We start from the raw sequence: 25215 nt of genomic DNA on the forward strand, positions 1-25215 counted from the left end.
AGGAGACTAAACAGCGAGGTCGTCTGTCTCATCGTATGAGGGAAGGATGGCGAAGTAAATCGGTCGTGCCCTTTGAAAGACACCATCCTAAAATTTCCTGGAGCGATTTGGGGAAATCATGGGAAACCTAAATCAGGATGGGCGAACGCAGGTTTGAACCGCCGTTCTCCCGAATACGAGTCCAGTGTGATAACCACTGCGCCACCTCGCTCGGTCCACTGAACGTGATTGTACGCCTAAGGAGTGCAGTGCGATCACAGTTTTTGGACTGGTGGTCAGGATGGAATCACCAGGAACCGTTTGGAACCATTCTACGAAATTTTAACATGACCCAAAGCAGCAAAGAGCGTTTATGCGCTTTCAGCTCTTGCGCTTCACACTGTCCCGTAACGTGATCATGGCGGGCAACGACTGTAATATATGTTTGAATGTAACAGAAGGTGGTCTCTCTATGACCTACCTATGCAGCACACCCTCAGTGCCAGCAGTGCACCTTTGTTTAGCATGTAAAGAGTGTACCTGTAGAGACACAAGCCATTCAGTGATGCCTAAGTGCCGGCAGTATATGCAACCCTTTCGATATGCATTATACACTGAAGAACCAAAGAAACTGGTACACCTTGTAATGTTGATGCATTAATTTGTTCTGAAAGTGGTGCTGATATTCAAGACAATAAAAGCGGGTTAAAAGCTGTGAGCTATCTGGGCAAGTTAACCTTGCATTACTGAGCAACTGCTTCAACAGGTATCCAGTCTAGCTTACCAAATTCCCAACCCAACTACCATCAATTATAATCTTTTAGTAGTCATCTTACGATAACTGGTGATATATATGTGAAAAGACAATTTAAATAAAAAGAAATAAATCAGTTTATATTTAAACATTTCTTTTAACATTGATCATTGTTCCGTGAAAATTTCAGCATATTAAACTTGATTCATAACTAAACTGGTGCCTTATTTAGGACTGTGAAAATGTGAGTTTGTAATCCTACGGAACACATCAAATATGGAGCCACGACTGGGAGACTGCATACAACACTGCATTCATAAAATAACACACTAAGAACGTTGAAACATATGCAAGAGGAAATTAACCACAACTAACCGATTCAATTGAAAGGGTACAGTACTGCCTGACATTGAAAATAGGTACAACATACTTCATTATTTTTGTCAGAACAACACATTTTTTTTTGTATAATAACTCAATTTCAATTAATACAGCGAAGCCGGATACCAGTGTGGGAAAGAATGACAATTTATTTATTTAATTGATCACATGTGCACTCCCACAAAGTAAATCCCTACATCCAGTTTGGTGAGATCTGTGAAATGAATGAATGTATGGTCGTCTGCTAACCGCAGATAGTGAATGTGAATATATGATCATCTTTGAGTCGATCCTTTGGCCACCTTTGGTGGGACCAAAGAGATGAAATTTACCTGGGCTTTGAGCGCCTGAAATGTGGCTGACTAATACGGTAGCAAGGTGCTCCCCCACTTCGACAGAGGTGTGAGAGGACATGGAGAACATGTTTCAGCACTCTGCCGCTGGATCTTGTGCTGTTAAGACCTTTTTTAGTTGTGCTCCGTAATGACAAAAGAGTGGAGACATGGTATGCATGTGGAATATTTAAGAGTAGTTTGAAATAATAATTTCTCTATTTCAGGAACTTTTGTGGGGAGAATTAAGTGTAGCAATAAGTTGAAATACTTCCGTGTGCTTAAGTTAAGCTGAATTACTAGCGTGTGTACAATAAGTTGAAATATTTAAGAAATAGCGTGTGTACCATAAGTTGAAATATTTAAGAAATGGCGTGTGCAGGACTTGAAATTAGAGACGAGTACTTCCACGTGGTGAGTACTGTGTGAGTCTCAAACTGTGTATGAGACAAAAGATAAAGAGAAGTACTCGTCCATGGTATCAGTTGAGGACTCGCGTGTGTGATGAATACGTTCTTAATAATACTTTGCGTGATATGATTCCGTGTGACGCTAGATTCAAGCTCTGAGAGAGAAGCAAGGTGATTCGGCCGTCTATCCAGCAACGCCACTTGGCTTGCATTGCACAGGAAGACGTGCATATATCTCCAGAGTTCATAGTAGGAAAGTAGAATTACGAAGTGGGGCAGTATCGTGTGAAACTGGGATAAATATTAATTGAAGTGGGAAAGCTGAAAGTGATAGTGTTGTGACTATTTAGTGTTTTGTATTTCATATTGTAGTGTGATGTATGTCATGTAATTTGGGTATGTGTGGTTTGCATGGGAGAGTAGCAAGGTAGTTTCAAAAGATTAGTGGGTTATGCTTGTTCCTTCTGTACCGCTCGATCTGGAGGAAAGTTTCGTGATGATGATTGTGATAGTCGAAGTGTGAGATATAATAAAAGATCCACCATCCTACCCAGAAAGTGCACTGTAGCGTTAAATAATTACGAGACCATAATATAGAGATTCACCAATGTAAAGCCGTGCCCACTGGGCGGAATTTCTCATGTGTTATTGTTGTAGGTTATAGAATTTGTGTGTTTAGGTTAGAGAATTTATCGGAATAAATAAGATAGTGAAAAGAAAAAGATTGGTGGACTTTTCCTTCGAATTGTATGTTGTCATAATGTCCCGAATTTATAATGTGTGCGCCATTCATATTCAGTGCGGTGGCCACGTGTTGACAAAAGCCGTTAAATAAATGACAAAAAGAAAATGTGGTATTGCCAGTGCATAGTGTACAGTCAGAGTTCTGTAAATTACTGATAGTCAGATGCATGTTTCCGTTGCGTATTAATCATATAGGAGGATAACTTGTAACTTAAGTGTGAGTACGAGAGCTCATGTTACTCGATAAATAAGAATGAATCCACTCGCTTGGCAGACCACTCATCTTGCAGGCCTGACTGCTTGATGCCACAGTATGAGCAAGGCATGTGGGTGCCTCTCATAATTTCGACCCTGCTAGGATATTTTGCTGTTAGGTTTATTGCTGTTAAGATTTTTTTTTATTTTTTGATGGAATATATTGTGATAGCGCTAAGAAGTAAAATTTTTTCTGTTTGCAATTTCTTTCTGGATTGGTGAGGATCTTTTATGTTTTTTATGTAATTAATTGCTATATCGCCCAAGGCTGGAAGATCGTTGTATAATTTTTTTTGCGTAATGTCCGTAGTAACTAGGTTGCAGTCGAAAAGTGTAGTCACCATGGAGAATAGCAATTCTGGGGTGAACGTAGCAGTGCAGCAGGAAGTAGGTGTCGACCATGGGCTAATGAGCGGGGACGGAAAACACTCAGAAGGGGCTGAATTGTTCAGTGGACCACTGCTAGGTGATCCTTTGAGCGGCGGGCTTTGTTCACAATCGGGGGCTTTTCCCGACGACGCGGGCGAGCCGGGACTAGGTCAGGTATGCAGTGAAAGTGCAGCTACCCTTAGCGAAGCTACGGTTTCTCAGGCGAACAAGGTGAGCGCACCGAAAGTAGCAAATGACAGTGTGCTACTGCAGTTTTTACAGAGGATGGATAGAGATAATAAGGAGAGAGATAGGGAGAATAAGGAAAGATTTGAAGCAACTAAGGAAAGATTGGAAGCAAATAAGGAATGATTGGAGGTAATGGATAAGGGAAATAAAGAGGCAATGAGGAAGCTACACACAGTTATCGATGAGCGTATGTCCGCAGTTAATAATCGGTTAGATGAGGGGGAGAAGAATCTGTGTGCGTTGAAGCAAGTATGTGACGCCGTGAAAGAAAAAACCAATAATTTGGAGGTACGAATAATTGCAATAGAGAGGGATATCACAGAACGTAGGGACGTGTTGCCAGATGAGCGAATCAAAGAGGTAGTGGAGGACTTACTTGCAGATAAGCAAGGGGCATTAGACAGCGTGGAAGCTCAAGTCACCCAGTAGGAAGTGGCGCTAAATAAATACAGGGATGATGTTGCGGAGGTAGTGGTCAGAATGAATATGATTAGCGCAGATGTAGAAAAAATCAGTATGAGAGGCGAAACAGGCTCTGACAGTACGCAGCGAGAGGTTAATGCCGACGAGGAGGAGATACAATCACTATTACAGTTTAAAGAGGAACAATTAGAAACAAATAGGAAACATAGGGAAGAACTTGCACAGTTGCAATTAGCGTGCAGAAGTGAAGGTGGACCACCACCAGGTAGACTGCAGAGGGAGAGTGAGATAAATTCAAAAAACGAAGATAGGAAGAAAGAGGAAGACGAACTCAGAGAGTTAGAAGAACGGTTGTGTCGGATAAAACAGGTGGCAAACCCAACTGGGTATAGTCCAAGGTCGGAAAACATAAATGCGGAAGAAGAATGTAGGAGGCACTTCGTGTCGGTACAAACGTACACTTGTTTTCCGGATCCTGATAATTACCAACATCCATGCCTGTGGCTGTCTCAATTTCAAGATTCATTACCTTCATCGTGGGGACCGCTCCTCAAAATGAAGTTTGTGTGTAACCATTTGAGGGACGAGGCTAGAGCGAAAATGCAGGAAGTTATTAAAGACTGTAGTAGCTACAAGATATTTTGTGACAAGTTTTTAAATGAATTCTGGTCGAAAAGTAAGCAGGACCAGGTTAAGCAAAGCATATTGATGATGCCAAATTGTAACGAAGGTGGTATAAGAGATCCAGTGTCGTGCTATCAGAAAATGCTGAGACGAAATAGGTATTTGGATGTGCCATACGAAACTGGGGAGTTCATTAGGATCTGTATAACGAAGTTGCCAGTGAGATTGCGCAGAGATATAGTGATAGCAGGCAGAGGCTTAGACGATTCTGCGTCATTTCAGCACTTGTTACAGGAACTGGGTAATGAGAGCAACATTGTGAACGGCGACACGACTCATAGGTCAGACAGAGTTGAGGATAGGAACGGCAGAAACTATGAGAATGACAGGAGAGCATGGAATCAGAGGAATGACGGAATTGGAAGATGGCGAGGAAATAGGGGGCAGAATTCATGGGGATATCGACCAGCAAACCGGGAAAATAGAAGATGGGACAGAGATGGAAGAAGAAGGGAAAATGAAAATGATGGGCGAAGAGAGGATAGGCAGTCATTGGGTTCACGACAGGACAATCACTGTCACAATGACGGAGGGACAAGAAGGTGACTACATAATAGACGGGTACAAACCAGGACTATTAATGATGTAAATATTAGGTATATCGATTACGGAAAACTAAGGGAGAATCTGTTAGAGGAGGTAGGAGATATGGGGAGTGAAGTCCACCCAATAATTAGCGTAGAAATAAATAATATAATCGTACCTTGTGTCATCGACACAGGCAGTGTAATGAGTGTTTTGAGGGAAGATGTGTTAAGTGTTGTAGTCTTACAAAACCATGGCCAACGTTGCCATTGCAAAGGACAACAGTGAGAGGGGCAGTTACAGGAAAGGGAATTGAGGTGAAGTTAAAAGCGCAGGTAGACTTTGTGTGCCAGGCGAAGAGGTTTAGTACAGTGTTCATGATTGTGTCATCTCTAACTGTTGAAGGGATATTAGGCGTTAATTTTTTGAATCAATATGAGAAATGGTTCGATGGAGTTGAAACGAGATTCGGAGGAAATTACATTAAGATTCTACGATTGCTTACATGCTAAAGATAACGCACACTTAGCATTATGTCTGGCGGTAAAGTCCGGTAAACAGGCACAGAATACGGGGTTCGAACAAGAGAAGAAGGAAATTCATAAATGTTTGGAGGAGGAGATCAGGGAGAAAATCTGGCATTTACGAGGGACCACGGTCTACGGGGAATTGCAGAAAATTTTATACGAGAATAGAAAGGTATTTAAACATGCTGCGGGTACAATAAGAAATTTTGTGTATAGATTCAAGGTCAAGCCTCATAAACAGTTTAGGGCCCAAGTGTACCCGATACCTGTTGTGTACAAAGAAAGAGTGGAAGCTGAGATCGAAAGCATGCTACAACAAGGGATTATCGAACCAGCATCCAGTCCGTACAACAGCCGTTTAGTTTGTGTTGAAAAAAAGGATGGGTCAATTAGATTAGTTTTGGACGCAAGAAGGATTAATAAGATAATAGAGCCAGAGACAGATCAGCCGCTGACACTTGAATTGCTACAAAAGTTCCACGGGATCAGAGTTCTCAGCTCAGTTGATTTGAGAATGAGTTTCTGGCAGGTGGAGTTACGATAGGGGGTGTAAAAAATACACTGCTTTCTTGTGCTACGGGAAATCGTATCAGTTCCGGAAACTACCATTTGGGTTAAATGTATCATCCGCGGCATTTATCAGAGCGCTAAATACTGTCATTCCTAATGAAATAAAAGATAAGGTAACACAGTACGTGGATGATGTCCTGATAGCCGAAAGAAACTGGGAAGACCACAATAGAACGTTAAGCATATTGCTCGGTGCATTGGAGAGACATGGGGTAACCGTGAATTTGGGAAAGTCAGAATTTGGACGAAAAGAAATCGAGTTTCTAGGTCACATTGTGACACCAGAGGGAATAAGACCAAATCCAGACAAACTCGAAGCAATCAGAGATTTTCCGGTGCCAAGAACAAAACGTCAGCTACGGGGTTATTTAGGATTAATCAATTTTTACAGGAGGTTCATTAAGATTGGGGGTGCAGCGACACCCAGACTATGTCAGCTGACTGGAAAGAAAACGGTATGGAATTGGGACCCTGTCGCACAGGAAGAGTATGAGGCGTTAAAGAAGGCACTGCTATCGGCACCTCTTCTCGGGCATCCAGACCTAGGGAAAGAGTTTTGTATGGCCACGGACAGTTCCCGTAGTGGACTTGGGGTAACATTGTTCCAAGAGCAAGAGCAAGGAGGAGAAGTAATACAACAACCTATTGCATTTGCGAGCCGAGTGCTTAGCAAAGCTGAGAGAAATTACACGGTAACTGAGCTTGAAGCTTTGGCAATAGTATGGGGTTTAAGTAAGTTTAGATACTATTTGTATGGGAGGCATACTAAAATCTATACTGACCACAAGTCACTACAGTTTCTGATGTCGGCCAAACTTAATCATAGGCGACTCGCTAGGTGGGCACTCTATTTACAGGAGTTTCAGTTTTCGGTCATGTATATTCCTGGGCCACAGAATATAGTGGCAGATGCGTTGTCAAGGAACCCAGTAGGTCATGGTCAATGCTCTGATGAGGAGGTAAACGAGAACAGATATGATATATTGTATATGCAGGGCGTGCCGTTCGAGAAATACATAGGGGCGGTACTCACAAATATCGCGAAAGAGCAGGATAAAGACGCGTCATGGAGAATGGTGAAGGACAGAGTTAGAGAGAACTTAGATGCCAATATAGTGCGCTTTTATACAATTCAGAACGGGGTCCTTTTCTACCGTAGAAATCCGAACACACAGGACTGGGTGTTGTGTATACCAAATGAAATAGCCAACAAGTTGATCTGGTACACGCACCTAAGTTACGGGCATTACGGGGCAAGGAAATGCTGTAAGAAGTTAAGGGAATCAGTTTATTTCATTAGTATGGAGAGGAGGATCAAGAACGTGCTTGGTAGTTGCAAATTGTGCCAGAAGGCAAAATCGTTAACTATCTCATGCAAAGCACCGCTTTTTCCGATAGTGCCAGGCAGATTGAGGGAATTCGGAGCAACAGATTTGTTTGGCCCGCTACCTAAGTCAGTGCAAGGATATAGATATGTTTTAGTAGCAGTGGAATTGTTGTCAAAGTATGTGACTTTTACCGCATTGAAACGTGCGACGGGAAGGACAGTAGCAGCAGCAATCGTTAAAAACTTTTTGCGAGAAGTAGGAACTGTAGAAAAGTTTATAGCTGACAATGGACCACAATATAGATCCAGACAATGGCTAACCACACTGAAGAGAAGAAGGATAAAACCGGTGTTCATATCCCGATACCATGCTGCAAGTAACCCCAGTGAAAGAGTGGTAAAAGAACTGGGAAAATTGTGTAAGATCTATTGCCATAGGCAACACAGAAGTTGGAGTATTTTTCTCAAAGATTTTCAGGACATCCTCAATGAGCTACCACATGGAGTAACTGGTTTATCACCAATTACGGTACTAAAGAATGAACCACCACCAGATCGAGTCAGGGAGCTGGTAGACTTTCCGCGATCAGGAAAGCAGAGGCACACAGAAATTGTCAAGGTTGCGATAGAGCGTATTAAGAAAGCGGGCTAAGGATAGGCAGGAGAAGCAGAAAGGAAAGATCCGTAAGATCGAATTGGCAGTAGGAGACAAGGTTCTAATTAAAACTCATCGATTATCAAAGAAGCACAGATTCCTAACTAGCAAATTCTTTACGGTGTATAGTGGACCATTCAGAGTGAGGCGGATTGTCCATGAAAATGCTGTACTGATTGAGACGATCAAGGGAAAACAATCTCGTGGGCTTCATCACATTTCTAACATCAAATTATGGAAAAGTTAAGGATAGATCGAAAGTAGGCAATTTATGGTAGATAGTCAGTGTATTTATTTGTGGTGTGTAACGTTGTGCAGGGTCAAATCGAACATAACAATTTTCAGGCGGGATGTCAGGAAGTATGACGGAATAGACTGGTCGATTGAGTCATGAACAGGAGTCGACAGAGTGGTGTATGTACGTATTTTTTGTCGTATGAATAAGGATCAAGCAGAAACGATGTGGTGATTAATGAGTGGATAAAGATGGTAGATAGTGAGAGAAGCGACGTGATAAATAGTAGTTGATAAAGGTGATATTTAAGGAGAGAAGCGACGTGAAGCAGTGTGATTAATAAAGAGAGATTCGACGTGATGAAACAGTGGTAAATAAAGGTGAGTAGAATTAATAATGTGGAGATGTCTTAGATGTATGTTACAGAGAGGCCTGTGTATGCTGCAATAGAGATTGATGCCAATGGCGAAGGAAGACCAGGAAATGATTGAGTAATGGACGGACGGAGAGCCGAAATACGAATGAAGAGATGAGGACAACTGCACAACGTGAAAGGACAAAAAGGGAGTATGAGATCCAGATGGTGAACGTTGTGGAATACTGACGTAAGATGTAATATAAGTGTAAATCTAATTCTTACCATAAGATTTGCAATTTGGCAAAAATAATATTTTTGTTGTTGTTGAAGCCTGGTACCAGTATAACTAATCAAAACGGTACCAAGAATGTGTACAGTTATTTTGCAGGATGAATAATTTGTGTATTTTTTGTTCTTAGATGAAATGTCGCAATTCTAAGTTGATAATTAGCAGGATGAATAATCGGTAAAGTGTATGCTGAGGTAAGCCGATGGAGAGAGGTGCCAGAGTGAAGGGACGAATTCGGAGGCTGGAAAGCTATCTCCGAAACAGCTTCATGTGTTATGTGGTTGAGTATAAGGGAGCAAAGGTATGGTATGTTGTCGTGAGTGTGGTGGTGCTAAGGTTAGCTGACTTCTAGACCTATTCTGTTAGTGTATTAATGGGTTGAATGAGAAGGAAAATGTGATGTCTGGTGAGTGAGAGTCGTAGAGTAGTGTGATCAACGCGCACATTCCTGTAAAGGGGATGCTACCGATCCATAACTAAAACACTATTGTGTTATTGTTTGATTTGGATGAACCTCGATAGCAGGTCAGGATCTGGCATCATGTGGATGGTACATACATATCCTAGAAACGTTGTTATATATAATAAAAAGGTAAAATATATAAAGAGATACTAATTTCAGTCTGTCACAAGCACAAAGGTTCACTGTGTATTGTAGTTTTAGAATAAACAGTTTCTAATATTTTCACTGTGATAGGATGTTAGAGTAGTCTACTATTTGATATTGTAATTATGAGCTGTATAGATTGTTCCTTATTCCTTTTTTTTTTTTTTTTTACACTTTCATGTTTTGTATGAGGGACAACAGGTACAATCAATAGCACAAGTGTGGGCTGTATATAGAAAAGGCATAAATGTTGATGTATGTGTAGAAAACTAGGGTGTATGATTTTATGTTTTTTAGAACAAAGGTGCTTTTATTACCAATGTATCTAACAGATCATACATGTAATCAATGAGTATTTAAATACTGTAAGAATATCCTTTTGTTTGTAATGTTCCGAGATGCACGGAAGGGTCTGACTGATTGGGTGTCGTAACGCGCATACCGCTAGCGGGGCGAAGCTGATGTCGCCATGGGAGAGGTGACAAAGCCGCAGCACTCCCCACTCCACTGCCGGTCGGGGTACACTCCACGCACCCGCTACAGCAGGTCAACGGCCTGGGGCGACACGCGCGTACCACTGGCCATTCATAAGTTCCGCCACCCTTACGACTGGGGAAAGTATCCCGTGGAGGCAACAGCGGGTGGTTTCTTCTGCTCAACGGCGGAGCGACAGCAGAATGAACGACGCGCGGCAGAGTCCGGCGGGCATTTTTTACCAGCAGCTATTAACTAGTACTGGACTGTGGAGCCGTGAAACAAGATGACTGCTCATATGTCTCAATAAGGTGGAAAGTGAAGGACTGGTGTTTCCACGTTGTGAGTGGTGGAAAAGATTTTGTCTCTAGCAGACAGGACGATCGTTTTGTTTTGTCTTGACTACTGAACAGTGGGATCCATAAACTTTTGGCAGTGACTTGTTAAGTGTGCTTTGTGAATTGCATGTGGGACGCTTGGTATACTTACAGAGGACAGTTGTCGTTTGGTGACTAATTATTGTATGAACGCAAGAAACTAAAGTGGGACATTGACATTTGCATTTGTAGTAGGAGACATTTCTTTAATTGGTGCGGGAATAAGTGCTGTTTGTTGGAACTTACGACTTTCAATTACACCATGAACTGAGAGGACAGAACCGTGGGTAATAGTAGTTGTAGGGCCATTTCTGGACGACCAGATTCGTGTGGATGGTACTCTGAGAGTGACTATGACATTTGTGTTTAATGTGAGATACAGTTTACTGTTCAGTGCGTGTTCAAAATGCCGATTTGAGTGAGTTAAAGACTTTCGTCCGGGTAACCATGGGAGAGCTTTGACACCAAGACAGTGTTTCTAGGGAACCTGTCAGCAACTTTTTTGACCCCAAGAAAATCACAGAATGAAATGTTTCTGTGTGACTCGCAAGATAGGGAATAATGTATTTGTAATTGTGTAAATGTTTTTTTTATATGTTTCATTCCTGAAGGGACAGAAAATGTAATTGTATTTCATTAACATTTGTGTTTAGAATAGTTAGTGTTTTTTTTTGTTTGTTTGTTCTGGGTTATCAAGTTCACGTAGCATGTTTATTAGAATATTTGGTACAATGATGCTTTAATTATTAGCCAGTGGCGTAATACTAACGTAGCATTGATCAGTAAGGTTGTCACAGGGGGCAAGGGTTTGCATTGCACAACAAATATCGGAATTAACTGATGCATTTTGATGTCGTGGACAGTAATGATCTTGTTGGTGTGTTGACTGAAGCCACTTATTTGCATTATCACAGTGGTGATATTTCACATTAAAGTGTAACGAAGGCTAGTCGAAATGCAAGTTCTTGTCGTCTAAATGTGTAACAATAGAGAAATGAGCAGTAGAGTAAGATACGAGAGCTACTGGTGGATTCAAGCACTTATTGCTAACTATTTACTGCGTGTATTCATCAAAGTTGATGGACTGACTGGCTCAGCAGCAGGTATTTGTACTGGTGGACAAGGATAAGGTTAAACTCACAGTCGAGTAGTGGTGGCAATTGCTTAGGTGATGATAGTTAATGAGGTATGACATGATGTCTTAGACGAACTATATTACATAACCAGTATGTAACTTGTGGTATATTTCATTGTTTTTCTTCTCAGTTTTATTTCTCTGTAGGTTTGATGTATATTTTAGAGTAATGGTATGGAGCCTGACATTCTACATGTAACTAGTGTACGCAATGTTTTTCTTTTGTTGATTTTGTTTTGTACTTAGACTTTGCTGTGTAAAGGGTTTTACCCCGCAATTTATGAATGTCAGATTACTTGCTCTGTGTTTGGACGGTGAGCGATTTAAAATTTCATGACTACAATTAGTATTTTTTATTTGTTTTAGAATTATTGAAGTTTGGATTACTCCTAAAAATAACGGAGATCCCGGTAACTAAGCAAATTTTTATCTCACCATTATTTTTTATTTTTGTATGATGTATGATGTAATGTTTTATTTGTCATTTGGATTGCCGTAAATATGTATGTGTACGTTACTCCGGATTGTGGAGAGTACAATAATGCAACAACTGTGTCAATAATTTGGTAAAGTAACAGCATTTGGTCTTCTATTTGAGGTCACCAGGGGCTAAGGTCTCCTCCTGGTTATTTTGATGACTTGCTAAGTTTGTTCTAATACAGTTTTCTTAAAAAAAATGTTCGGAACTACCCTCGCATTGCAAGGATAGTACCGTGCCATTTTTTTCTGCATGGGTAGCCGGTGGTGAAAGGGTACAGTACCGCCCGACATTGAAAATAGGTACAACATACTTCATTATTTTTGTCAGAACAACACATTTTTTTTGTAAAATAACTCAATTTCAATTAATACAGCGAAGCCGGATACCAGTGTGGGAAAGAATGACAATTTATTTATTTAATTGATCACATGTGCACTCCCACAAAGTAAATCCCTACATCCAGTTTGGTGAGATCTGTGAAATGAATGAATGTATGGTCGTCTGCTAACCACAGATAGTGAATGTGAATATATGATCATCTTTGAGTCGATCCTTTGGCCACCTTTGGTGGGACCAAAGAGATGAAATTTACCTGAGCTTTGAGTGCCTGAAATGTGGCTGACCAATACGGTAGCAAGGTGCTCCCCCACTTTGACAGAGGTGTGAGAGGACCTGGAGAACGGCCATGTTTCAGCACTCTGCTGCTGGATCTTGTGCTGTTAAGACGTTTTTTAGTTGTGCTCCGTAATGACAAAAGAGTGGAGACATGGTATGCATGTGGAATATTTAAGAGTAGTTTGAAATAATAATTTATCTATTTCAGGAACTTTTGTGGGGAGAATTAAGTGTCAGGCAGGTAATATTAATGGGATTGTAATAATCTTCGGAAGTGACCAATGGTCACAATGAAACCACGTGTAGCAATAAGTTGAAATACTTCCTTGTGCTTAAGTTAAGCTGAATTACTAGCGTGTGTACAATAAGTTGAAATATTTAAGAAATAGCGTGTGTACCATATGTTGAAATATTTAAGAAATGGCGTGTGCAGGACTTGAAATTAGAGACGAGTACTTCCACGTGGTGAGTACTGTGTGAGTCTCAAACTGGGTATGAGACAAAGGATAAAGAGAAGTACTCGTCGATGGTATCAGTTGAGGACTCGCGTGTGTAATGAATACGTTCATAATAATACTTTGCGTGATATGAATCCGTGTGACGCTAGATTCAAGCTCTGAGAGAGAAGCAAGGTGAGTCGGTCGTCTATCCAGCAACGCCACTTGGCTTGCATTGCACAGGAAGACGTGCATATATCTCCAGAGTTCATAGTAGAAAAGTAGAATTACGAAGTGGGGCAGTGTCGTGTGAAACTGGGATAAATATTAATTGAAGTGGGAAAGCTGAAAGTGATAGTGTTGAGACTATTTAGTGTTTTGAATTTCATATTGTAGTGTGATGTATGTCATGTAATTTGGGTATGTGTGGTTTGCATGGGAGAGTAGCAAGGTAGTTTCAAAAGATTAGTGGGTTATGCTTGTTCCTTCTGTACCGCTCGATCTGGAGGAAAGTTTCGTGATGATGATTGTGATAGTCGAAGTGTGAGATATAATAAAAGATCCACCATCCTATCCAGAAAGTGCACTGTAGCGTTAAATAATTACGAGACCATAATATAGAGATTCACCAATATAAAGCCATGCCCACTGGGCGGAATTTCTCATGTGTTATTGTTGTAGGTTATAGAATTTGTGTGTTTAGGTTAGAGAATTTATCGGAATAAATAAGATAGTGAAAAGAAAAAGATTGGTGGACTTTTCCTTCGAATTGTATGTTGTCATAATGTCCCGAATTTATAATGTGTGCGCCATTCATATTCAGTGCGGTGGCCACGTGTTGACAAGAGCCGTTAAATAAAAGACAAAAAGAAAATGTGGTATTGCCAGTGCGTAGTGTACAGTCAGAGTTCTGTAAATTACTGATAGTCAGATGCGTGTTTCCGTTGCGTATTAATCATATAGGAGGATAACTTGTTAACTTAAGTGTGAGTACTAGAGTTCATGTTACTCGATAAATAAGAATGAATCCACTCGCTTGGCAGACCACTCATTTTGCAGGCCTGACTGCTTGATGCCACAGTATGAGCAAGGCATGTGGGTGCCTCTCACAATTTTCACCCAAAGAAGTTACGTTCGTAGCGCAATCCTGTCCGTCATGAAATTGCCACACACTGGTATACTAAATTCATACCAACTCTCTGTGAAATCTTCCTGAAAAGAATTACAAAAGAAATACCTCGAACTGGTTACTATCGTCTTACTATTAACCTGATGGGTCAAACAATTGTATAAGCACGTGGTACTGGTCTCACAAAGTACACCCCACGTGGGTTGAACATAAAGAAAAGTTGCTATATTGAAAAATATTGTCAAGACGAGACGTTATAATCTCACGCACATTCGCATTTAAGACTGATGATCTTAGTTAGAGTTAGGGATCATCCACACGTGGTTCCACTTTACTCACAAAGTAGTGACAAAGCAACTACTAAAAGTTATTCTGAACTTCACACTCGAATTACACTGCGTTGCAATTTAAGATAACATTAGATATTTTAGATCTAATCCTGAAATAAAGGTGATTAAATTTTCAGTTAGGCTGAACTTAAATAATCCATTGTCCTACGGACTTAGCAGACACGCTCTTAGCCGGAGATCTTACCACTTCAGACGCTCGCCGCGGACAGACTGGCCTGAGCCCCTACTGAGTGTACCTCACAGATACAAAGGGAAGTGACCAGAGAGGCAGCTTCCTATACCAACATGACAGGGATGGACAGGACCATACTAAGGATAGAAACCTCTTTGCTTTTAGAAAGCGTAGCTACCTGTTCCGACGTTGGTCCTACTGTTCTCTAGCAGACAGGCTTGTCTGCTACCATCAAGCATGCAACTACAAATACATTTGCTCATTCATCCTCTCACACGAAAGCAGATGTAGGTTCCATATGAGACTGTGTGACATGAATTACATAAAAACTGTGTTTTAAAGTGTAGTAGTGTGACAGATCGTTCTTGATTATGTGTAAAAGTAACACGTTCCACTACTCAGTCTCCTCCCAGATAGTCAGAAACAACACAGTAAATTTAGAAGGGGAATGTATGCCGTAAATGACAACAGTTTTAAAAAATTAACATGAAAGGAATCCAATAGAGACCTTTCACAACCCCAACGGTCCGGGAAAAGAATGTGCAGGGAATTTTCTGGCCATGCTAGGACATTCCCAAGCAGGCTTCTCACACCCAACTTCAACCGAAATGTGAAGTAAAGCAAAAAGGTCACCAGCTATTTGCTAAAACACAATAATTTCATCACATCTTTAGAATCTACCAATTTCAAAGAGAAAAAGAAAACAATCTGTGACACCTATTTAAAAGATAGTGTAGACCTAATTCGGTCAACAAGTAAAAACAATTGTCACTGTGTCATTAATATGAAAACAATTTCTGGTTGTTACCCTTATGGAGTTCACCAGTATTTGCCCCCGCGAGCACGAAGAATTGCCGCAGCACAACGTGGCATGGACTTGACTAATGTCTGAAGTTGTGCTGGAGGGAATTGACACCATGAATCCTGCAGGGCAGTCCATAAATCCATAGCAGTATCACGGGTGAAGATCTCTTCTCAACAGCACATTCCAAGGCATCCTGGCTATGCTCAATAATGTTCATGTCTGGGGAGTCCGGTGGCCAGTGGAAGTGTTGAAACTCAGAACAGTGCTCCTAGAGCTACTCTGTAGCAACTACGGCGTGTGGAGTGTCGCACTGTCCTGCTGGAATTGCTTAAGTCCGTCGGAATGCACAATTGACATGAATGGATGCAGGCGACCAGACAGGATGCTTACGCACATCTCACCTATCAGAGTCGTATCTAGACGTATCAGGGGTCCGAGGTCACTCCACTGCTCACGTCACACACCATTGCACAGCCTCCACCAGCTTGAACAGTCCTCTGCTGACATGCGATGTCCATGGATTCATGAGGTTGTCTCTATACCCGTACACGTACATCGACTCGATACAATCTGAAACGAGACACGTCCGACCAGGCGACATGTTTCCAGTCATCAGCAGTGCAGTTTCGGTGTTGACGGGTGTATGCGAGGCGTAAAGCTGTGTGTCGTGCAGTCATCAAGGGTACACGAGTGGGTGTTCGGCTCTGAAAGGCCGCATCAATGACGTTTCGTTCAGTGGTTCGGACGGTGACACTTGTTGACGGGCCAGTATTGAAATTTGCAGCAATTTGTGGAAGGGCTGCACTTATGTCACGTTGAACGATTCTCTTCAGTCGTAGTAAGTCCCGTTCTTGCAGCATCTTTTTACGGCCCCAGCGATGTGGGAGATTTGATGTTTTACCTGATTCCTGATATTCGCGGTGCACTCGTGAAATAGTCGTACGGGAAAGTCATCGTTACGTCGGAGATGATGTGTCCCATCGCTCGTGCGCCGACTATAAAACCACCTTCAAACTGACGTAAATCTTGGTTATCTGCCATTTAGCAGCAGCAACTGATCTACCAACTGCGCCAGACACTTGTTGTCTTATACAGGCGTTGCCGAACGCAGCGTCGTATTTTGCCTGTTTATATGTCTCCTTATTTGAATACGCACGCCTGCAGCAGTTTATTTGGTGCTTTAGTGTCGTTCGCTTGTGACCAGCAAACAATAAAGCATAGGTGTAGTGGAACTCAGGTGTTTTCCTTTGATGGGCAATCATTTTCGGAGCAAAGGAAGGTAGGTGTATACATTTTGTTTTCAATGATATCTTTATTGATTACAATGAATATTCAGTAGGAGGCGTCACCACATGTAGCAGTAATAAGAGCCTGGCATCGACTACGACAGCTGCGGATCACGGAATTGATGTAATCCTGGGGAACGCTGGTCCTTTTATATTGTAAGATATCGACCACTTTCGCAACTCATCCTCACTGGGAATGCATGTAGCTTAGCCCTCGGCCTAGGGGATTCCACACATTTTAAAATGGATTAAAGTATGGGATGTTCGTAGGAAAATCCATGCCCGTGATGCCCACTACGTTCAGACGCCATTTTACGACCCAGGCGGTGTGCGGCCGAGCGTTATCCTGCATCAGTCGCGGTTCAGAACCTGCAGTCTTCGTAACCATGTATAACAGCCGTGTACCGCGAGTCTGTAGAGGAACGGAAGGTTCCAAATGATTGTAAAAGAGCACAGGTAGTCCCAGCCTTCAAGAAGGGTCGTCGAGCAGATGCGCAAATCTATAGACGTATATCTCTGACGTCGATCTGCTGTAGAATTTTAGAACATATTTTTTGCTCGCGTATCATGTCGTTTCTGGAAACCCAGAATCTACTTTGTAGGAATCAACATGGATTCCTAAAACAGCGATCGTGTGAGACCCAACTCGCTTTATTTGTTCACGAGACCCAGAAAATATTAGATACAGTTTCCCAGGTAGATGCCATTTTCCTTGACTTCAGGAAGTCGTTCGATACAGTTCCGCAATGTCGCCTGATAAACAAAGTAAGAGCCTACGGAATATCAGACCAGCTGCGTGGCTGAATTGAAAAGTTTTTTTAGCAAAAAGAACACAGCATGTTGTTCTCAATGGAGAGACGTCTACAGACGTTAAAGTAACCTCTGGCGTGTCACAGTGGAGTGTTATGGGACCATTGCTTTTCACAATATATATAAATGACCTAGTAGATAGTGTCGGAAGTTCCATGCGGCTTTTCGCGGATGATGCTGGAGTATACAGAGAAGTTGCAGCATTAGAAAATTGCAGCGAAATGCAGGAAGATCTGCAGCGGATAGGCACTTGGTGCAGGGAGTGGCAACTGACCCTTAACATAGACAAATGTAATGTATTGCGAATACGTAGAAAGAAGGATCCTTTATTGTATGATTATATGATAGCAGAACAAACACTGGTAGCAGTTACTTCTGTAAAATACCTGGGAGTGTGCGTGCGGAACGATTTGAAGTGGAATGATCATATAAAATTAATTGTTGATAAGGCGGGTACCAGATTGAGATTCATTGGGAGAATCCTTAGAAAATGTAGTCCATCAACAAAGGAGGTGGCTTACAAGACACTCGTTCGACCTATACTTGAGTATTGCTCATCAGTGTGGGATCCGTATCAGGTCGGGTAGACAGAGGAGATAGAGAAGATCCAAAGAAGAGCGGCGCGTTTCGTCACAGGGTTATTTGGTAAGCGTGATAGTGTTACGGAGATGTTTAGCAAACTCAAGTGGCAGACTCTGCAAGAGAGGTGCTCTGCATCGCGGTGTAGATTGCTGTCCAGGTTTCGAGAGGGTGTGTTTCTGGATGAGGTATCGAATATATTTCTTCCCCCTACTTATACCTCCCGAGGAGATCACGAATGTAAAATTAGAGAGAATCGAGCGCGCACGGAGGCTTTCCGGCAGTCGTTCTTCCCGCGAACCATACGCGACTGGAACAGGAAAGGGAGGTAATGACTGTGGCACGTAAGGTGCCCTCCGCCACACACCGTTGGGTGGCTTTCGGAGTATAAATTTAGATGTAGATAACTCCGTTATCTTATTCCAGTGGTGCTGCACGTTCAGTGCTGGAGTCTGATGCTTCCCCAAACCATGACTGATCTGCAGGCTGCAGGAAAACGACGTCTGGACGATTCGTGTCTTCCTCATAGTGAGCCCAAACGCTGGTCCTGCCATCGAGACCCTCTGTGGAGAAGTCCGACTCATTCATGAGGAGCAGTCGACACTAATGGTTCAAATGGCTCTGAGCACTGTGGGACTTAACTGCTGAGGTCATCAGTCCCCTAGAACTTAGAACTACTTAAACCTAACTAACCTAAGGACATCACACACATCCATGCCCGAGGCAGGATTCGAACCTGCGACCGTAGCTGTCGCGCGGGTCCCGATTGAAGCTCCTAGAACAGCTCGGCCACCGCGGCCGGCTGACACTAATGCTCCACACTCCACTGAACGTGCTGTCTGCAAACGTCCGAAATGGAAACACATGGTGCACATGCTAAGGTGGGTACCTTCATTGACATGTGTGGACGAATATGCTATCCCCGCACTCGTCACCGAACGATTTTGCCGACAGCATGGCGACCGGCTAGAGTTAATGCTGTTGCCCGTCGGTCGCAGAATGCCTGCCATGCAATAACGTGGTCCCCCTGTACGTAAGTGTAATGGTAAGCGCCGTGACCAGGATATCGGGTGGTGAGGTCAATGTCCCGATGTCGTTTTAGCACCCTGGAAACCATAGTCTGTGACACACCTAACATGTCCGCATTATAACACTGTGACACGCCATCTCAAAACAGAACAATGTCTTGCATAACCTCATCGGAAGACAGCTGTCTCCATACCATACTTTTGTAATACAGAACAAGTATTCCAAATCTTCTGTGCTGAGATGAGCCAGAGTGTAAGGAACTTGTCGATAATCACAAATTCCCTGCCACATCTGACAACAATGATAGTAATACACAAAAGCAACACACTGCACTGTGCGAGGGCCGTCTGCAGAATAATTTTTCACCATCAAAACACCTGAGTTGCGCTACGCCTCTGTACTAGCGTCTGATGGCAACACCGACTCAAAGGAAGGCCTCGGCGCTTGTTCGTGACGTCACGTCGGCTAGGCGCCGCGAAATCCAGGTCTGTTGCATGCAGAAACGCCTGGGCGTGCTTATCCACTATAAATCTCTTATTTTTGGACAAAATGTTTGGTATCGTTTACAGTTTTATTTGGATGAAAGATATTCTTACTATCGCAAAGCTACAAATCGAGATCATAGTTCTGTATTACTGAATCCTGCAGAAACAAACGTAGATCAATATGAGAAGATGCTTTGCCCCATTGCAAGCTACGGAAATTTTACATTCAAGTAACTATATTTACTTGATCCATTTTGTTATCGAAACTTACCCCAACCCTCTTACAATTAATTCGTTTCATTTATTTATTTATTTTCGTTTGACATTGTCACTGGAAATATGAACTAATTTACATGTGTAAATGTCCAACTGTTGCCAGTCATTATTCAGTCGTTTTCAACGAAAGGAATTCTAAACAGGAAACAAAATAGCTTCATACATCGAAAATACTGCTGAGTTTAAACTATTTAAACATGCACATTAGAAAAGATAAATATTCCCCTCTTGCAACTGAAAGAAGAAACTTTATAAGATAAAAAAAATTTATTTGATAAAACAAGTATTTCTCTTTTGCCTCTTCTGCTGTCCCCCACCCCCGCCCCCAACGTGTACAATCGCAAGATATTTCATTAACGTTCAGTGCTCCTCACCCCATAGCCAACCAAGATACCTAAAGAAGAGCACCAATATGTCCACAGTTCCTTGTAAAAACAACCCAGTACAAACGTAACTTCCTCAGATTTACAAATAAGGTAAAGAAGCACGAATTCTGTTGCTGCTGGACCATGAAGTTGTTTTTGTATGTCAATCCTTAAATCAGGTGGAAATTTAAGTTCAGGAGTACACTATTTGTTAAGAAGTGTAATGAATTGCACGATTAATTGGTTTCAGAAATCTCTCAGAACAATGTGTGTTGGTCAACTACCGCCAATAGTTTCACATTTTCCTGTGTCAGAGAGGGAGACACCACCATTATGAGTATGCCTGCAACAGAGCTGGCGTTCGCCGTGCCTAGCTGACGTGACGTCACGAACAAGCGCCGAGGCCTTCCTTTGAGTCGGTGTTGCTGCTGACCACATGCTGTGTGTCGAAAGGGTTGCCTATACCGCTGGCGCTTAGGTATCAGTGAATGGCCAGTCTCTGTGCACATACGTTTTTAATGTGCACAACAAAGGTCTGTGCACAGGGAGTGTTGCCGAACTGAGAGACCATAGAGGATCATTTGCCATTTTACTCACGCATGTGTAAATGTACTCCACTCCATGTTGATTGCACTGCTGGACAATGCGAAGTAGAAGGGCAGTAAGAGCATGAACACACTTTGCTCCTTCCGATCACGTTCGAATTTCGTTGAATGTGTTTGAACAGTGCCTAGTGTTTCCACACACTACACAAGAACAAAAGCTGCAGTCGCTCTATACTCCAAGGGAGAGTGATGACGTTCAGTGAGGTCGTAGGCCCACGATGTCCTTAGAGAAGGGTCGAATCGTCCAGGGCATGGCGACAGAGTCAAAGTTTACTATTAGTGTCGCCCACCGCTGTTGGCCGCACTGCGAACTGTCGTTTTCGACAGTGCAATGTGTGGGAATCCGGCATGTGACGACACTTTCCCGAGCACGGGGGTGACTTAGCAGGGCTCCACAGCAATGTCGCAGGCACCTTCGAGCCACAAATGTGTGATAGTGTGAGGCAAATACGGGGCTTAGAAAAAGTGATCCTTCAGCTGCGCAGTGTTTATCATTAAATTGCTAAGCCGGTTCGTGGTGCTCCATACCAGTTGCAAGTTGCCTATCCAACATCTCACGGAGGCAACAAAAATTAAATCTATAACTACACTGGAAGTACGAATTAAAAAACGCCTTCGGTCACAATTTTTCTCTTCAATGGGATGAAATGCATATTCGTGTATGAGCCTTGACGTTAAGTTACGAATTTACTGAGTCAAACGCAGAAAATATGTGTGACCTTGTGGATAACATCGGAAATTCACTGAGGCTTTTTGCGGATGATGTTATTGTTGTGATGTTCAGTCCTGACACTGGTTTGATGCAGCTCTCCATGCTACTCTATCCTGTGCAAGCTTCTTCGTCTCCCAGTACTTACTACAACCTACATCTTTCTGAATCTGCTTAGTGTATTCATCTCTTGGTCTCCCCCTACGATTTTTACCCTCCACGCTGCCCTCCAGTACTAAATTGCTGATCCCTTGATGCCTCAGGACATGTCCTACTAACCGATCCCTTCTTCTAGTTAAGTTGTGCCACAAACTCCTCTTTTCCCCAATTCTATTCAATACCTCTTCATTAGTTATGTGATCTACCTATCTAATCTTCAGCATTCTTCTGTAGCATCACATTTCGAAAGCTTCTATTCTCTTCTTGTCCAAACTATTTATCGTCCATATTTCACTTCCATACATGGCTACACTCCATACAAATACTTTCAGAAACGACTTCCTGACACTTAAATCAATACTAGATGTTAACAAATTTCTCTTCTTCAGAAACGGTTTCCTTTCCATTGCCAGTCTACATTTTATATCCTCTCTACTTCGACCATCATCAGTTATTTTGCTCCCCAAATAACAAAACTCCTTTACTACTTTAAGTGTCTCATTTCCTAATCTAATACCCTCAACATCACCCGACTTAATTCGACTACATTCCATTATACTCGTTTTGCTTTTGTTGATGTTCATCTTATATCCTCCTTTCAAGACACTGTCCATTCCGTTCAACTCCTCTTCCAAGTCCTTTGCTGTCTCTGACAGAATTGCAGTGTCATCGGCGAACCTCAAAGTTTTTATTTCTTCTCCATGGATATTAGTACCTACTCCAAGCTTTTCTTTTGTTTACTGCTTGCTCAATATACAGATTAAATAGCATCGGGGGGGGGGGGGGGGGGGCTACAACCCTGTCTCACTCCCTTTCCAACCGCTACTTCCCTTTCATGTCCCTCGACTCTTATAGCTGCCATCTGGTTTCTGTACATATTGTAAATAGCCTTTCGCTCCTTTATTTTACCCCTGCCACATTCAGAATTTGAAAGAGAGTAATGCTGTGGTATATGGAGAGGTTGTAACAATGGAAAATTGTACTGAAATGCAGGAGGTTCTGCAGCGAATTGACGCATGGTGCAGCGAATGGCAATTGAATCTCAATGTAGACAAGTGTAATGTGCTGTGAATACATAGAAAGAAAGATCCCTTAGTGTTTAGCTACAATATAGCAGGTCAGCAACTGGAAGCAGTTAATTCCATAAATTGTCTGGGAGTACGCATTAGGAGTGATTTAAAATGGAATGATCATATAAAGTTGATCGTCGGTAAAGCAGATGCTAGACAGATTCATTGGAAGAATCCTAAGGAAATGCAATCCGAAGACAAAGGAAGTAGGTTACAGTACACTTGTTCGCCCACTGCTTGAATACTGCTCACCGGTGTGGGATACATACCAGATAGGGTTGATAGAAGAGATGGAGAAGATCCAACGGAGAACAGCGCGCTTCGTTACAGGATCATTTAGTAATCGCGAAAGCGTTACGGAGATGATAGATAAACTCCAGTGGAAGACTCTGCAGGAGAGACGCTCAGCAGCTCTGTACGGGCTTTTGTTGAAGTTTCGAGAACATACCTTCACCGAGGAGTCAAGCAGTTTATTTCTCCCTCCTACGCATATCTCGCGAAGAGACCATGAGGATAAAATCAGAGAGATTAGAGCCCACACAGAGGCATACCGACAATCCTTCTTTCCACGAACAATACGAGACTGGAATAGAAGGAGAACCGATAGAGGTACTCAATGTACCCTCCGCCACACACCGTCAGGTGGCTTGCAGAGTATGGATGTAGATGTAGATAGTGGAAAAGATGAACATTGCGAATTTACCATATAATCCTCGAAAAGCGTTTTTAACCTTTCAGATCCATAATACATTCTTTTCAACATATTTTTTGTATATATTCATATAGTTCATTCGGGCTCTAAAATGCATACCTTAAAACCTATGAGCCCTCGTTTAGCGCAGAGAAGAGATGTGTTTGACAGTAGCGAGGATGAACAAGTGCTCATTGATCTTTTAGAGCTCATGTTTTCAAGGTTTTTGTACCCACAATAACCGTTCCTATTATATGTCTGAATATTGACCATTTCTCTTGGAACACCCTGTGAATAACGACCATTCTTCCTCGCACCCCATGTAAATCGCATAAAACTCGCACCCCACATGTTACGGAAATGGAAAGTGCTATTGGTGTGCGGTTTTGACAGAATGGATTAATAGTCAGGGGCTCGTATCGTTAGCCAATGAACAGATTATAATACTTTCTATTCCCGCAACATTTGGGGTGCAAGTTTTAGGTGATTTACAGGATATGCAGGGAGGAACGATCGTTATTCACAGGGCGTTCCAGAAGGAATGGGAAATATTTTTTGTGAAAAATACACTTTTTTAAATCGAACAATGCCTGAGACTAAAAGTAGGGTACATTACAATGTCAGTGTTGTTTCTTGCTGGATTATAGCTCGAGTCGTTTACAAGATATCATATTTTGAAAAGTTTCCACACCGTCACTTGTTTGTGCCATTCAACCTGCGTAGATTGCTATGTTTGCTAACAGTGTGCTTGTTTGTTCCTTGAGTCATTTAGCGACTTGCTAGTGAGTCGGTGTGTGACGTTCCAAGCAGTGGGCCGGGAGTACACGATGGAATTTATCAGTGCAGAAAAAACCGGCATGCTCATGGAGTGTGGAGAGTGTAGGAAGAATGCAATTCGTTCTTATACGGTGATGCGGCTAGATATCCGAATAGACCTCAACCATCTTAGCAATCGTTTATAGGCCTCTTCCACTTCCATTTACGACGGCGGCCGAGTTTAGGTTCGTTCTGCTCATCTGACGTCACAAAAGACAGTCAGCCAATGAACAGAGAACGACGTTGCCAGAGCTCGACTGCAGTGCAGAGCACGGACGAGTGTCTTCAGTTTTAGAAACGTTCAGTCATAAATAAAGTAACTGAACAGAAGCAATGTCTTGATAGCAGACTTTCTTTTATAGAAAGTTTGGAAAAAGCATTCTTTATACCAGTTGCTTCATATTGAATTAATTAATTAAACCAAACAAGCAATAAGCCTCCTAATTCAGGCGATAACAAGGAAAGGTGTTTGTATCATTCTCACTAACCGCTATTTTGTTATAAAGAACAGCGGTAATTGTTTATTTTGTATTGTACTTCGGCGAAACGTGAATAATTCTTAGTCAGACCAACAGTGTTTGTCGGTATTTGGCGTGATGTTTTAAAGTCCATAGGAAGGTCTATTGAATGATGAGCTGTGTTGGCGTAATGGTTAAAGTGTTTGGCTGCTAAGCGAAAGGTTCAGAG

The sequence above is a fragment of the Schistocerca nitens genome, chromosome 10 (assembly GCF_023898315.1).
Source record: "Schistocerca nitens isolate TAMUIC-IGC-003100 chromosome 10, iqSchNite1.1, whole genome shotgun sequence".
Taxonomy (NCBI): domain Eukaryota; kingdom Metazoa; phylum Arthropoda; class Insecta; order Orthoptera; family Acrididae; genus Schistocerca; species Schistocerca nitens.